Below are 16,381 nucleotides of genomic sequence, written 5' to 3'. Positions count from 1 at the left end.
AAGTAACGAGAGGGCTTCCCTGGTGGTGCAGTGGTTGAGAGTCCGCCTGCTGATGCAGGGGACGTGGGTTCGTGCCCCGGTCCAGGAAGATCCCACATGCCACGGAGCGGCTGGGCCCGTGAGCCATGGCCGCTGAACCTGCGCGTCCGGAGCCTGCGCGTCCGGAGCCTGTGCTCCACAACGGGAGAGGCCACAGCAGTGAGAGGCCCGCGTACCACAAAAAAAAAAAAAAAAAAAAAAAAAGAGTAACAAGAGGCCACATCCTGCTACCCCTGCCCAGGACCTCCTAGGGCTGACAGCAGGGGCTGAACGCCATCTCTTCGGTGGCGGGGGGAGCTCCCGTCCCCCCTCAAGGTGCCGCCGTCGGCCCTCAGGCAAAGGCGTCTCTCCCGGAGACCAGCCCCACGGCGTCCTGAGGGAACGAGGGGGCATCGCTGAGCCCTCCCGGGGGGGCTCGTGGGGCTCCGCGTCCGCGGAAGGTGCCCTCGTCCATCCTCACGGCTTCCCACGCAGTCCCCATGCGGCCCGGCCCCCTCCCTTCTTCTGACCCGAGGCCGCTGCCTCAGCCCACGGCCACCACGGCCCCGGGTCGCCAGGCAGAGACGTCAGGAGACGGAGAGGGACCCCGCGGCCCACAGCCCCGCCCGAGTCGGCTCAGGGCGCACAGCCAGCCGGACTGGGCGGGGCGGGCGCCCACGGGACCCCCTGTGTGGACTGCGAGGCTCCCTCGGCCCTCCACGAGGGCCCCCCTTAACAGCTGGCAGAGCCGGGACCCCCGCTTTTCTAACCCGAGTCCAGCCCCGACACTCCTGACACGGAGACCCAAGGAGAACACCTCCGAGGGCCCGGCCTGGGCTGCCCGGGGTGCCACGCAGGGCGGGCCGGGGGCTGCGGAGAGCGGTCCCCGGGCCTTCCTCCCCGTCCTCACCTCTGCTGGCCAGCGAGGGCCTCCGTCTCCGCCGACCCAAGTCCGCGCCACCAGCCCCAGCAGACGATGCCTCGGTATCTCAGCCCCCGGCCGGAAATCAGGACACGTCATATCCGGGACCCCTGCCCCGGGCCTCTCGCGAGAAAGACGGCAGGGGCAGAGCGGGCGGGAGGGGCCCGCTCTCCTCCCTGTGGACCCTCGCCTTGCCGCCCGGCGGGGCCTGGGCTCGTTCCTCTGCTGCCCAGTCCAGTCCCCACTAACAAGCCCCACCACATGTCCAGGAAGCCTGCCTGCGTGTCCTCAGAGCGGCCAGCAAGCGTGCGGCGGAACCCCCCTGCAGTGGGCTTCTCATCCCTCTGGGTCCTCCCCTTACACCAGACAATGCCTGGGGCTCCTCCCTCCCGCGAGCCCTCAGCCTAGCCTCATGTCCCTCAGACTCCCGGCAGCGCCCGAAGCGCCACAGCTGACGGCCTGTGCTGGCGGCTTTCCAGGACTGCCGGCACGGGGTGGGGGGGGGCGAAGCCTCTGCGGTGGAGGCCTCTCCCTCCTTCCTCAGGGGCCTCACCCAGAAGCTTGGCAGAGCGTAGGAATCCTCTCTCTTCTGGTCTAAGTCTGCACGTCTCAGAGACAACCTCCTGTCCTGCAGACTCCTGAGGTGCTAGTCCCCACACGCTGCGTCCAGGGACCCTGCCTGGGGTGTCCCAGGGATGGCAGCAGGGGCAGGGCGGGGCCCGGGGTTCCTGCTCTTTCTGCGGGGCACTGACGGGATTCTCACTCTTTCTGCAGGGCGCTGACAGGATCCCTGCTCTGGGGTGGAAAAGCCACTCAGTCCTGGCTCAGAGTCCTCACCTTGACTCCGGCACTGCCTGGGCTGCTTCCCTCGTGGGCTCCAGAACAAGCCGATGCTCCCCGAGAACATGAAGGCAGAAGTGAGCGAACGTTATGTCAGCTACAACATGCCACGGCTGCGGAGGGTTGACAGTAGAGGCAGGCAAGCTACCCTCCCGCTCTGAGATTGTAGGCATACCCGCAGACTTGTCCGAGGTAGTATTTATATTTACTCCCGACAGGGCTTGTATGGGCCCTCCCTCTTGCTGACCTGATGATGCGTCCCTCGGTCCAAGGTCCCCATTTCCCTGAGACCGCCCCCTCCATAGAGGACGTGGGGGAGGGGTGCTCTGCCCGACTGGGCGGCCCCGGACGGCCTGTGCTGGTTGTGTGGGCGGCTTCCTGTGGGTCCCACACTGTCTGGGAAGGGGGTCGCCCAAGTCTTGCCTCAAGATCCTCCTCTGGATGCCTGGCAGGGCCTGGGCCCCCTCCCCTCTCCTCACATGAAACAGGGCCCCTCAGAGCAAGGTCCTCATCTCTCTCTGATGCCCGAATGGGAAGTCAGCGGACCCCACATCTGGCCACCATGCTTTAGGACCTCCCAGGGCTGAAAGCAAGTAAAGGGCTGTATTCCGTGGTACCTCCTCTGTCTACAGCAGGCTTCTTTTTTTTTAAAATGAATTTATTTATTTATTTATTTATTTGTGGGCTGCACTGGTTCTTCGTTGCTGTACGTGGGCTTTCTGTAGTTGCGGCGAGCGGGGGCTTCTCTTCATTGCGGTGCGTGGGCTTCTCATTGCAGTGGCTTCTCTTGTTGCAGAGCACGGGCTCTGGGCACACGGACTTCGGTAGTTGAGGCACTTGGGCTCAGCAGTTGTGGTTCGTGGGCTCTAGAGTGCAGGCTTAATAGTTGTGGCTCACGGGCTTAGTTGCTCTGTGGCATGTGGGATCTTCCTGGACCAGGGCATGAACCCGTGTCCCCTGCATTGGCAGGCGGATTCTTAACCACCGCACCACCACGGAAGCCCCTGACTTTTTTTTTTTTTAAGATGACATAATTTTATTTTTCCTCTTGTACCCACAGGATGATCCAGGTAAGTGAGAATCTGAACAATGTCCTAATGTGAGCATCTTATCAAAGATCGGATGCTAGATAGAACAGAATTAAGTGCTATAATTTTTCTACTCATTTGGAGAGTAAGCCAAATGGAGGCATATTAGGGTGCAGGGTGTGATAGGTTTGGAGGGTTAACAGAAAACGGTGATTTCTTCAGTGTTGCCTTTTCCCCAGTGCATTCCACTCTTAAGGGCAGAGCATTCTTTCTAAAAAAAGGCAGCTCTTACCAGCTCTAACCTTGACTCAAAAATCAACCTTCTTACTCTGGTGAGATAAGCCTCAGGAAGCCATAATGCCAAACAAAATGAGCTTCTCACCAGACCCTGAGTGCACATTGTCCTTCAAGGATCAGCTCAGATGCCACTACCTCCCTCTCCATTCTCCAAACCATATTCCCTCTTTACCCACATGTACTGGCAGTACTTTGCCCTTCTATTGCCAACTACAGTTTGCCCAGGATTGGCATGATTTAAGTATATGTGAGTCTTCCCTTCTAGACTGTACATTCCAGAATTAAGCGCACATACTGACACATGAAATGTACTCAAGAGTAGAAGTAAACTGAGATGGGGGCACCAAAGATTGCCTTCAGCATCAGAATACCCATGCCCCTCTTCACCATAGGAATCATAATGCTAGAAGTCTGGATGGCACAATGGTAGCCAAAGGTGACTGACTACTGCAGGCCAACTGAGGACAAGATGACTTGAGGATGACCATATCCTGGCTTCTGTCACTAACTGGTATTTTATTAGAAACAAGTAATTCTTAAAAGTTGCATCCATTTGTTGTTCCAGCTTTTGAACACGTCATTCCTAAATTTCTCTCTATACTAAAATGTGGCATCTTCTTTTCCACTTGGAGCATCTTGTGAAAAAATATGCTCTTTTCTCTCTCAAGTTCACTTTCTGTAGTATACTTACATAATTATACTCAATACATTTCACTTGAGTGTACTTCTCTCTCCTCTTATTTATTTCTGATATTTTGTGGAAAATTACTTAACTGATGAAACACTCTATTTCCAAGTATATCTTTAGGCAAAAGAGGAAGGAATGGATTTACAGACAGTGCATAAACCCAACATTATGAATATCTCCCAGCAAACTGATATTTACAACAAGCAGGCAATTTTTGCCATACTTACAAGAAGACATAAAATTTTCTGGCATCCATAACACATCATATAGACAACAGAAAGGAACTTCAGGCAGTTATTTCCTCATGGCAAAAGGACAAAACAACAAACCAAAAAACCTGCTGGGATATCAAAGTAGTTACACCAGGATAGGATATTAATTTCAAGTATAGTTTAAATGTTACAATTGTCAAAATAATAGAAGGATTCTTGCAGTAAATACTAAAGAATTACCCTGTAGTCTAGGCTACTTTTACTCTTCCACATTATTTTCACTATTTTAAAGATAACCCTTTAAACTGTAAATGTTTATTATAGAAAATATGGAAAATGAAAACAACATGTAAAGAAAATAAATTCACCTGTAATATACCACCCAGGGATAAGGGACTTGAAAATACTGATAAACAGTTGCACCTTGAAATGGGTTGAACTGCATGGGTCACTTATATGTGGATTTTTTTTCATTAAATATGTATAGTACTAACCATCCACTGTTGGTTGAATCTGCAGATGTGGACATGTAGATACAGAGGTGGACTATAAAGTTATAAGCAGATTTTCAACTGAGTGGAGGGTCAGTCCCTTTAACTCCCATGTTATTCAAGAGTCAACTGTACTTCTTCTCAGTCTTTTTTAATGCAAATACAGAAGACCTCTTATTTATTGTAAGCAGTCTAAAAAGTCAGTTAAAACAGGAATTAAAAATTATACTAAATATTTTTAATAGACTTTATTTTTTAGAGCATACAGTATGTAGTCTTTTCTGATTGGCTTCTCTCACTTAGTAATGTGCACTTCCAGCAAGATTCCACCATCTCTTTTCATGGCTTGATAGGTCAGTCCTTTTAAGTTCTGAATAGTATTCCACTGTCTGGAAGTACCACCATTTATTTATCCATTCACTTACTGAAGGACATCTTGGTTGATTGCAGGTTTTGGCAATTATGAATAGAGCTGCTATAAACATCCATGTGCAGGTTTGTTTTTTTTTTTTGCGGTACGCGGGACTCTCTCTGCTGTGGCCTCTCCCATTGCGGAGCACAGGCTCCGGACGTGCAGGCTCAGTGGCCATGGCTCACGGGCCCAGCTGCTCCGCGGCATGTGGGATCTTCCCGGACCGGGGCACGAACCCGTGTCCCCTGCATCGGCAGGCGGACTCTCAACCACTGCGCCACCAGGGAAGCCCCATGTGCAGGTTTTTGCATGCACATCAGTTTTCAACTTTTTTGGAAAATACTAAGGATTATGATTCCTGGATCGTATGTTTAGTTTGGTAAGAAACTGCCAAACAATCTTCCCAAGTAGCCATACTATGTTGCTTTCCCACCGGCAATGAATGAGAGTTCCTATTACTCCACATCCTCATCAGCATTTGGCATTGTCAATGTTCTGGATTTTGGCTATTCTAATACTTGTGTAGTGGTATCTCATTGTGGTTTTAATTTGCGATTCCCTAATGATATATGTTGTTGAGCATCTTTTCATATGCTTATTCGCCATCTATATATCTTCTTTCATGAGGTGTCTCTTCAGGTCTCTTGCCCATTTTTTAATTGGGGTGTTGTTTTCTTCCTGTTGCATTTTAAGAGTTCTTTGTATATTTTGAGTTATATATTGGGTTACAGTCCTTTATCAGATATGTCTTTTGCAGTATTTTCTGCCAGTCTGTGGTTTGTCTTATTTTCTTGACAGCATCTTTTGCAGGGCAGAAGTTTATAATTTTAATGAAGTTCAAGTTATCAATTATTTCTTTCATGGATCACGCCTTTGGTGTAGTATCTAAAATGTCATTGTCATATCCAAGGTCTTCTAGGTTTTCTATGTTGACAAACTGATTCTAAAGTCAATGTCCACAAAATAATTTCCTGGGATTTTAACTGGGACTGCTTTGAATCTATAAAACAAGTTGGAAAGAACTGACATCTTGACAATATTGATTCTTCCTATCCATGCATATGGAATATCTCCATTTACTTAAACCTTTGATTTCTTTCATTAGAGTTTTGTAGTTGTTTTCCATATTTTTAACATAAAACATGAAAGTGTACATTCCTTAACCAGTCCTGTCGTGTGAAGCCAAGGTCTTCTCTTGAGATGTATCCAGAGTTCTGTTCATCTTTCTTATGAAATACATACTCATAGTGAATACACTATAATTTCTAGTTACATTTTGTTTGAATTGGAGCAATAACTTTAAAAAATGCCTGCCAAACAGTCTGAGGGAGGCCTTCTAATTTTTATAATATTTTTACAAATCTTTTAATTTTCTTGCTCATACCTAATTAATACAGATTTATTTTAGAGGCTCACCTTTATTGTGTCTTTCCAAGGCTTTTATCTGGGCATTCCTACAAGAAAAAAATCTTTCTTTTACAGGTATATCTCATTGGTTTTCTTGACATTTCATTAAATAGTTACGATACCAAGCTTAATTAGCATATAAAAAGATTGTGAGCATACAAATGATTCTTGATAAGCATACACCTCAGTCAGTAGGAAAAGGGCCACATAGGCGCATAGGGAGATGCTTACCAGCTATGAACTTTACATGTGCTGTAAGTATTACATGTATCATAGAGGAACCAGAAACCACTCAGCGGTCAGCTTACAAAACTCCTACTGTTTGGGAGTTTTTCTGTTTGTTTGTTTGTTTTATGAAACAGAAAAATCACAAAGGAAAAAGGAACAAAAACCAACTTAATCATACTTTAGAAACTGTCAATAGAATAGGTTTAAAAAATAGAATTTTAAAGGTTTGTTGGGGGGAGGGCATTGTGATGTTTACAGTGTGTTTGACATAAATTTTGCAGTTTGTTCTTTAATTATGAAATATTTTATATAGGCTTTTTGATGATGGCCATTTTCACCAGAGTGAAGTGATAACCTCATGGTAGTTTTGATTTGCATTTCTCTAATAATTAGCTATGTTGAGTGTTTTTTCATGTGCCTGTTGGCCATCTGTATGTCTTCTTTGGAGAAATGACTATTTAGATCTTCTGCCCATTTTTTGATTGGGTATAAGAGAGCTACAATGGACAGTGCAGAAACTTGCAACTAGTAGCAACTAAACTGTTACCACCGTTAGGCCCAAAGGGATAAGAAAAGGAGAGATGCCTGGAATCCAAAGAATAATCATGTAGAATTGGCCTCTTTGAAAGTAGCAGAGACCTCTGGTCAAGGGACATAGTCAGTTTGAGGTGACCTCATGGAGAGGGAGCCAGAAGAATACTCTCTAGTCTCTTTCTGATCTCCCACTGGCTTTCCCATTATCCAAACCCATCCTGAAGTCACAGAACATGGAGAACCCACCGATGAGGTCGATACAGGTCAGCCTCCCCTGGCAGAGAGCAGAGTGGAGAAAAGAGTTAACTGAAGGGGTAGATACCAGTTATTCAGCTTTCTCATCCCATCCCACTCTCCTCCTTCCCTCCCTCCACAGAGGTATCACTAATCTGAATTTGGAGTTCAATAGTTCCATTCAAATCTGTGTACTTTTACTATACTTGTATATATCCATATGCACTACAGAGTATTGTTTAGTCTGGTAGTTATTAGAGTTATTCACCAAATACTTGGGGTGATCTTACCCTCAAAGCACATGGTAAGATTATCCTTCCCAGTCCCCTTAAAGTTCAGTGTAGTTATGTGACTTGTTCTGGACAATGAAATATGAGTGAAAGTGAAATGTGCCACTTTCAGGAGAAGCTTTAAGAACTACCATGCAAGTCACTTTATCTGCTTCCCATTGGTAAAGTGATCAGTGAAGCATGTGATAAAATGAAGCTTATATCAGCCTGCGACTCTGAATTACTCATGAACAGAGGCCCAAAGTAATCTATGCCAGCCATATCATGGCTGTAAGTCACTAAGATTTGGGAGTGTTTCTTAAAGCAGCATAACCTAGCTTATCCAAACAGATACATTTTGCATAGTTTTAAACTTTGTATAAATGGTATCCTACCATATTTATCATTCAGCATTTTTTTAACATCTTTATTGGAGTATAATTGCTTTACAGTGTTGTGTTAGTTTCTGCTGTATAACAAAGTGAATCAGCTATACGTAGACATATATCCCCATATCCCCTCCCTCTTGCATCTCCCTCCCACCCTCCCTACCCCACCCCTCTAGGTGGTCACAAAGCACTGAGCTGATTTCCCTGTGCTATGCAGCTGCTTCCCACTAGCTATCTATTTTACATTTGGTAGTGTATATACATCAGTGCTACTCTCTCACTTCGTCCCAGCTTACCCTTCCCCCTCCCCGTGTCCTCAAGTTCATTCTCTACGTCTGCATCTTTATTCCTGTCCTGCCCCTAGGTTCATCAGCAACTTTTTTGCTTGACAGTTTTGAGATGCACCCATGCTGATGGATGGAGCATATACAAATATATATAATTTATTTATCTGTGCTCCCATTGATAGAACACTTAAGATACTTACAATTTTTGCTATCACTAATAATGAACATCCTGGTACATGCCATCTGTGCAGATGTGCAAGAATTTCTCTAGGGGATACACTCGGGGGAGGAACAATGTGCTTTTAAGCTTTTCTAAAAAAGTAACAGGTTCGGAGGAGACTTTGATCATTATGAACCGTAGTTTCCATCAAAACAGTTTTCAGAAATGTTTGTCCCTCAGGAGTGTGAAAACTGCCTTTCTCAAAACACTAAAATATAATATTCAGGAAAATTCTGTTTTAAAATTGGCCTGACCTTGAAAAGACCAAAGTCATCCTTAAAAATGAAAGAGACCCACCTTAGAGAACAAATGGTTACACAAAATAACACCAATTACACTTTAAAAAATCTCTCAGGATAAAAGGCAAATTGAGATAAAGGAAAAAAATAGTATAATTTGGAGTCGGTTCTTGAAGAATTTCCTTCTTATAGATGTAATGAGAAATAAAAGAACATAATCAGTCACTAACTGATTAAAAGTATTATCAGCAAAGACAACTGGTGAATAAACAATGAGCTGCCAGTCATAGGTCAGAGACTGATAATCCAGAATTATCCATATTATCTTTTCCATTCTCAGTCTAGGTTACTAATATCAAACAATCAATCACTGTAAAAAAAGAACAATCTGAACAACGGGATTGGTCCCCCCACCCCCACCCCCACCCCACTCCTGACCAAAGGTGCTGAGAAACAGAGAAACTAGTGACAGTCTAGTTTGTTTTTTAAAATCTGCAGTCTGTAACAATATGAAACTATTAAGAGCTTTTCTCTAAGCAGTTGGATTGTGGATGCTTTTAATTTGCTTTTTATGTATACATATATCTAATTTTCTACAAAATTAAATATTAAAAACACATTAAGGACTTCCCTGGTAGTCCAGTGGTGAAGAATTTGCCTTCCAATGCAGGGGACGCAGGTTCAATCCCTGGTCAGGGAACTGAGATCCCACGTGCCACGGGGCAACTAAACCCATGTGCCGCAACTAAAGAGAAGCCCACAACAAAGAGCCCACGCACGCAATGAAGACCCAGCACAGCCAAAAAAAAATGCACACTATATATTATATTTACATTAATTACATTAAAAATTTGTTAATGGCTGGAGAAAAACAAAAACTTGTTTTTACCTCCACATCAGCACTGCTCAACCGCCAGTTTCTTGACTTTCAGTGTAGGGCTTTTGAGTTGTCTTCATGCCTTCAGATCCAGGCCATTGGGATGTGCTCACCTCCAGAGGCTAGTGTGCTAATAAGAGGAGAATCCAAAAAAGAACCTTCTTTCCTAATGTCCAGAAACTCTTCTCCCTCCCTCTAGGCCTTTCTGAAGCCCAGAATAACAAAGCTTGTTGAGAAAGGTACAAACTGGCCCAGAGTAGAGGAGTGGCTCGTATCACAGAGCAAGAGTGCCCATCCAAGCTCTAAGGTCCTGTTTCACCTGCACACCATTTTCACACCAGTTCCCCCTACTCCTCCACAACACTTCACCCCATCCAAAGATCTTATACCCATTCATTCTTAAAAGACTTTAGAGATAGGAAAACTCACAGTCAAATTCCTTCATTTTACAGATGGAGATATTTTGAGCGAGGGAAAGCATCTTCTCCAAGGTCACACACCAGTACAGTAAATGTTAGATCTGACACAAGACCCGTGTAATAGGTAAAGGGTTAGAAAACTGGGTTCCGTAATATGACAGACACGGGTTAAAATCCCAGCTTTTCACTCCCTGAACCTTTGCTTGCTCAGTTGTAAATGGAGCAACCTAAGGTTGAACTGAGGACAAATGAGATTGTACGGGTACATGCTTTAGTGTACAGTGCCTGGCACATGGTACGCACCAAACAAATGACAGTTGCATTATTATTATTATTCCCATTAGAGCTTACGGAAAAACCAGAACGGACTTTTTGGCCAATGCAATACTAACACCTATGCTAACACTAATACACCAGTACTATTATATTGTGATGTACATTTGCTGCTTTTAAAGCTACATCAGCTTCCTCTAGACTCTTGCTTTAAGTAGCCCTTTTCTAAGGTGGCCTCACATCTTTGAAGTTTTTTGGTCACTCTGGCCAAATTAAATATCACTCATTAACCTTAAGTGCCTTGTGCAAGACCTGTCAATTTGCAGCTGACATACTGACACTTGCTCTAATTTCAGTTGTGATGCACCCACTGCAGTTCTTTTTTAAAGCATTTCATTTGTAGTCACTTGAGTACATTGTGACGCCCTGTGATTTTTAAAATCAAATAAATAATTGCTCAATTTCCTCCTGAGCTTTGAGGAAATGTCAAAATCACGACAGAAATTGATGAGAATTTGTGAAGGTCTGGTCAATAGCCCACTGCATCACAATTACTATCATTCCTAGTCAAACTCTAGGTGATTTAAAGAGCACATTTTGACCCAAATTCAGGTTTTAATTATAATAATTGGGATACAATGATACACTGACTGTTTATTTTTGTTTGGGATTAATTTGGATGGCACAGTCAGTACTAAATTAGGACCAGGAGAATGTGGAGGGGGAAAATACCCAGATAATTTTAAAATGAGTGCTTGTCCAATAACTTCGACCTCTTCTCTAAAATATTCTGTGCAGAGTGATGAAAAAGTATCACATGTTAGGACTGAAATTGGTCACCCTCTTTTCCCGTTGCTGGATTTCCTTCTGATCAGAATTCTAGCTCACCATGACATGTACAAAAAGTGGGCCATAGCAGAAAGGGAAAAGACCAGCCCAACAGAGACCCTGGAAAATCCACAATTTCAAAAATTAAGAATTGGCTTCATTGAAATGGAGAAATCCCAAACTACGCATCACTCTGGGCAGGTACCATACTCTAACTACACTCGCTGTTATACTGAAAGATAAAATAATGCTGTCAAAGGTGCAGATGGAACTGGCTGTAAAGTAGAGAATCGGTAATGTCACTCCCAGAAGACTTATGTAGTTTACAAAGTCAAATCTCTTCTACAACCAGAACTGCATGAACTACCTAGACTAAAGTACCTTTTTGATAGTGCCCAGATTACAAAAGGTCTAATCACACAGTGAAAAGAGCCACAGACTGCAAACCTGCAGACTTGTGTAATAGTTGCAACAACTCCACTAACTGTATGGCCTTGGGAAAGTCACTGTTCCTCCCGAAATCTCAGTCCTGTGGCAATATAAAAATGGAGGTACACCATGGATAATAATGTATGTGAAAATGTTTTAGCAACTATGAAGCACTATGTTAATGTAATTGATAATTATAAAAACAATAACTGCTCTAAATATTTATTATACACGCAGCACTGTAAGGAGATAAGAAAAAACTTTAAAGTTGATCTTTATCCTCAAGGTGCTTGCAATCACATTGGGGAGACAAAAGTGCTAATGTCAATGGAACAACTAAACTTCAATACTAGACAGCGTGTAGCTGCTCAGTGCCTTGAGTTTCCAAAACACATTTGTAAGAATCATCTCATTTAACCCTCCTAACCACCGTATGAGGCAGGTAGAATTATTACTACCATACCCATTTAACAGACAGGAATCAGAGTAAGTGAGTTACTTGGCCAGTGGGGCCACATGGGCACAAACCAAAATCTATGTCTTTGAACTCCTGACAAAGTACACTTTCTTGAGTCATACCATTCAGTCTGCTTATTAAGCTAGGTTAAGTAATGTGGGCCCTATAACTTCTGTAGAAGTTCAGAGAAGGGATGAATGGTCCATGAATAAGAAATAACAGGGCTTCCCTGGTGGCGCAGTGGTTGAGAGTCCGCCTGCCGATGCAGGGGACACGGGTTCGTGCCCCGGTCTGGGAAGATCCCACATGCCGCAGAGCGGCTGGGCCCGTGAGCCATGGCTGCTGGGCCTGCGCGTCCGGAGCCTGTGCTCTGCAAGGGGAGAGGCCACAACAGTGAGAGGCCCGCCTACCGCAAAAAAAAAAAAAAAAAAAAAAAAAAAAAAAAGAAATAACAAAGGTCTGAGAAGTGTTTATGGAGGCACTCCCAAAAGCTAGGTAGGATTTCAGTAGGCTGAGAAGCTATGAGAAAGCATTCATATTAAATTCCGGGCTTTTCAAGCTACACACCTGAGGCCCTTCAGAATTTTATACGGCTCCATTTCCACACTGACTCTGAGAATCACTGCATTGTGAACCACCATTACTAAGAGGAATCTTCTACCTCAGGTCTGTTAAAGTACAAAAAGGCCAACCACTTAATCAGAGTCTAACTCCTTTGTCTGTCGCTCTCACACATTTATCCTTCCCCACAAAATAGGTTCAATGCCCTTTTCCTGTAAGCCTGAACTTGTACATTTTACAGCAGTAAAAACAACTTTATTTCATTGAAAAAATATTAATATAAAGACAAATAAGCATTAGTGACAGATCCTTCTGAGAAATTATTTATGCAGTTATTAAGTTAATGAAACCAAATGACCTAATTGAATCACATAGCCTTCAACTCTTGACATTCCAGAATCTCTCCTTACAGATTGATGATAAGCTAACTGGAAAGGGAAAGAATATTAACAACACTATAAAAATTCAAATATTCCTTCAGTTCCCCAACTAAATTTTGATGAACACAGCAATTGCATTTCAACTGGAGAGCAAAAGGCTATAGCTTTGTTTCCAGGGGCTGTGCCCGAGATAGTTGGCAAAATGCACATCCATGTCATGAACATTGCAGGAAAATTCCCATAATGCCTCATTGCCAGGGCTATCCAGGCCATACCTGCCTACACCACCAGAAAGTCAGCCCACCTAAATGTGAGGTCGTTTAGGGTGAAGCATAGTGCTAGAGGGCTTGGATTACCAACAGAGTTTTACAGAACCCTTGGACTGCTTTGAAGTGCTTCAAGAGTACAAATATTTTGGATTGAATTTAATTTTAGAAAAGCACTCTAAATTCCTTGTTAAACTATAGTAAACGTAATAAGCTCACTCAAATGTACCATGTTTGAGCACATTGAAAGCCATAGATGTGTTTCCTTATGTAGTACAGAACAGGTTTTGGGGGCAGATCTCAGAATATAACTCTTCCTGTCACATCTAGCATGGATTTGAACTGCTTGGACATATATCACTGATTGAAGAAATTATAGGTTTCCACTCACCATTTTATTTCAGGCCTGTGTGGGTTCACTCACACAAAATTGTACAAATAAGAAGCGGATCATAGAACACATGTACTGGACCCAATGAAATGCAAGACAAGGCACAGTCACGTCATCGGTGCTTGGTCTCACTTTCCGCGTGGTAGTCAGTTGTGCAACTACAAAGGTACACATAACATGTTACATTATGAAAGTATTATCATACTATAAAGTGCTGCAGCAGGTTTTCCATAGGGGCTTCTTGTCAGACTTTTATATTAACGGTACGGCATGGCAGTTAACAGTTAGATGTTGTTAGTGATTCAAATTTAAAATAAAGATATCCTTTCCTAATCCTCAGGATCAGTTGAGTTTAAGCATACTGAGATGGCTGGCACACAATTTAACACCTGTTACCATTTTCAACTATTACACTTCTTAGGATTCATCTGGATTTTCTCAATACTGGGCATTCAAAACAAAATTCCTTAATAAATTGGATGGTGAGACTGTCATATGATGGCCACTATCATCCAGGCACATGATGTCTAATTTCTGTGTCCATCCAAACAACTGTCATCATTCTCCGTGACTGACATAATAAATCCTATAACATTGAATTTATAAAATATTTATAATGTGTTGATAACTGAAGTTTTGGTTTCCATATCCAAGTGAAAAAATTTTGTTTGAATACAAAGTGTTCTGCTGCTTGAAGGAAGGAAAGAGAAAAGGAAGGAGGAAAAGGAGTAAAAAAGGGAGAAGAGTAGTGGGGGGTGGGGAAGAGACTTGAAAATCACTGGCCAAGTTATAATATTGGCCCAGGAGACGAGAGCCATGAATTCTAGATGATTCTGTCATGGACATGCTGTGTTCCCTTGAGCATTTAAGTCCTTTCCCCTCAAAGCCTGAGTTTCCAATCTGTTAAACCCATGCATTCAACAAAGATTTACTTAGTACTTCTCTGAACTCAAAGCTCTGCCTGATGCTGGGGGTGCAGTGGTAGGAGAACAGGTATGGCCCTGCCCTCATAGCTCTTATCATCAGGGGAAAGAGAGAAAATAACCAGGTTAAATAAGCACAGTAGCAATAAGAGTACCTGCCTCATCGGGCTATTATTGTGAGGACCAAATAAGGTGATTCTTGCAAATGTGATTTGAAAACTCAAAGTGCTGGTCAACTACATACTGTCTAGTATTGAATTTTAGTTGTTTCATTGACATTAGCATGTTTGTCTCCCTGATATGATTATAAATACCTTGAGGATAGAGATCAACTTTAATGCTTTTTCCTTATCTCATATTTAGAGCATTTATTGTTTTAGTATAAGTTGACCAGTTTCCCCATTTTGGTCTCCTTGCATTTCCTGGAAAACACCATACTCCTTCCTGCCTTTGAGTTTCTGGTCATGGTGTTTCCAAAGCCTGGAATTCTGTTTCTCACTCCCCCCACCCTCGCCTTCACATGGCTTGCTCCTCCTTATCCTTTAGATTTCAGCATAAATGTTGCCTCTTTAGTAAGGACTGCCGTCTCATCCATAAGTAGGTGTTCCCCTTGATTGTCCACCAAGTCTGTCTCTTGGACTATAGTTCAAGTCTCATTTAATTTCTTCTCTATTCTTTTAACCTTTGGCTCAGCTGCTTTGAGTCTACCCTGCACACATGTGATTCAGCCAGAGGTGCAGAGGCTGTAATTGCCCAGACTCTGTGCTCTAATTATTTAGGCTGGAAAGACTACAGGTTTTCAGTCAGAGTTCTAGCCACTTTATGGTGCTGCATTCAGCCTGCTCTTGGGCTAAAACCTGAGAATGGGACTCTCACCCCCTGCCATTGCTTCTTCCGAGTGTCAACCCCTCCAACATGTCCCCCCAGCACCCCCCCTTTTGTTCACTTTCCTGTGCATTCAATATTTTCCAGTGTTTATAGTTGTTACGGAGAGCCAGGTCCAGTAGGAAGTACTCAGACTTACTAGAAATAGAACTCCCAGAGTGATCCTTTTAGACACAAATCAAGCCATGTAATACCTCTGCTCAAAACCCTGCAATAGCTCCCCAAATTATTCAGAATAAAAGCCAAGTGACCTATATAACTCTATATAATCTGGCCCTCTCGATTACTACTCTGCCTTCATCTCCTTTTACTCTCCCCTTTATTCAATCCATTTCATCCTCATTGATTTTTGTTGTTCCTTCATGATATCAGGCATTTTCTTTATTTCTTTTCCCCTGCCTATAGCAGTTACCCCAGATATCCAGAAGGCAGACTCTCTCACTGCTTTAAACCTTAGCTCAAATTGTCACCTTTTCATTACTTTCCACCCCTAACCTTCATTGCTCCCATTCCCCTTCCCCTCTTCACCTTTTGTTTTCTTTGTAGCACGATATCACCTCCTGACATACTATTTATTATTTATTATGTTTATCGTCTATTGTTTGTCTCACCTCACCTTTCTATAAGCTACATGAAGGCAGAAATCTTTGTCTTTTTTTCTTGACTCCTGCATCTCCAGCATCTAGAGGAAATCTACCTGGAAAATATCTATCAGTATACATTTGTCAAGTAACTAAGTGGGTGAATAAATGAATAAATAATACATTTTTTTTACATGGGGAAGCTACACACATTTCAGGGAAGCAACTATTGCACAAAGTATTTGGGGGGATCTTCATTAGGATCTTCAAACACTGGGGACATAGTTTGACCTTCTTTTGTTCTTAAGGATGAATTTACCTTTTGGAAACTACCAAAAGTCTTTCAGAGAAGGTGAATAAACCAGACATTATCTTTCTAGGTTAAAAAAATAAATT

The 16,381-nt window shown here is 43.4% G+C and overlaps 1 long non-coding RNA gene across 2 annotated transcripts in view; it reads right to left on the bottom strand.

The window, feature by feature from the left end:
* LOC308608749 overlaps positions 1 to 1,035 on the bottom strand; it is a 433,619-nt gene extending 432,584 nt beyond the window's left edge. For both annotated transcript variants that reach the window (XR_014014228.1, XR_014014229.1), the window contains exon 1: positions 929 to 1,035. This is a non-coding gene — a long non-coding RNA (uncharacterized lncRNA). The remainder of the gene's footprint in view (positions 1 to 928) is intronic.
* Positions 1,036 to 16,381: the final 15,346 nt, after the last annotated feature.

The sequence above is a fragment of the Mesoplodon bidens genome (genome assembly GCF_964165515.1).
Source record: "Mesoplodon bidens genome assembly, chromosome: X".
Lineage (NCBI taxonomy): Eukaryota > Metazoa > Chordata > Mammalia > Artiodactyla > Ziphiidae > Mesoplodon > Mesoplodon bidens.
Note: the sequence above shows the minus strand (reverse complement) of the source record. Positions and strands in the feature narration are given on the sequence as shown.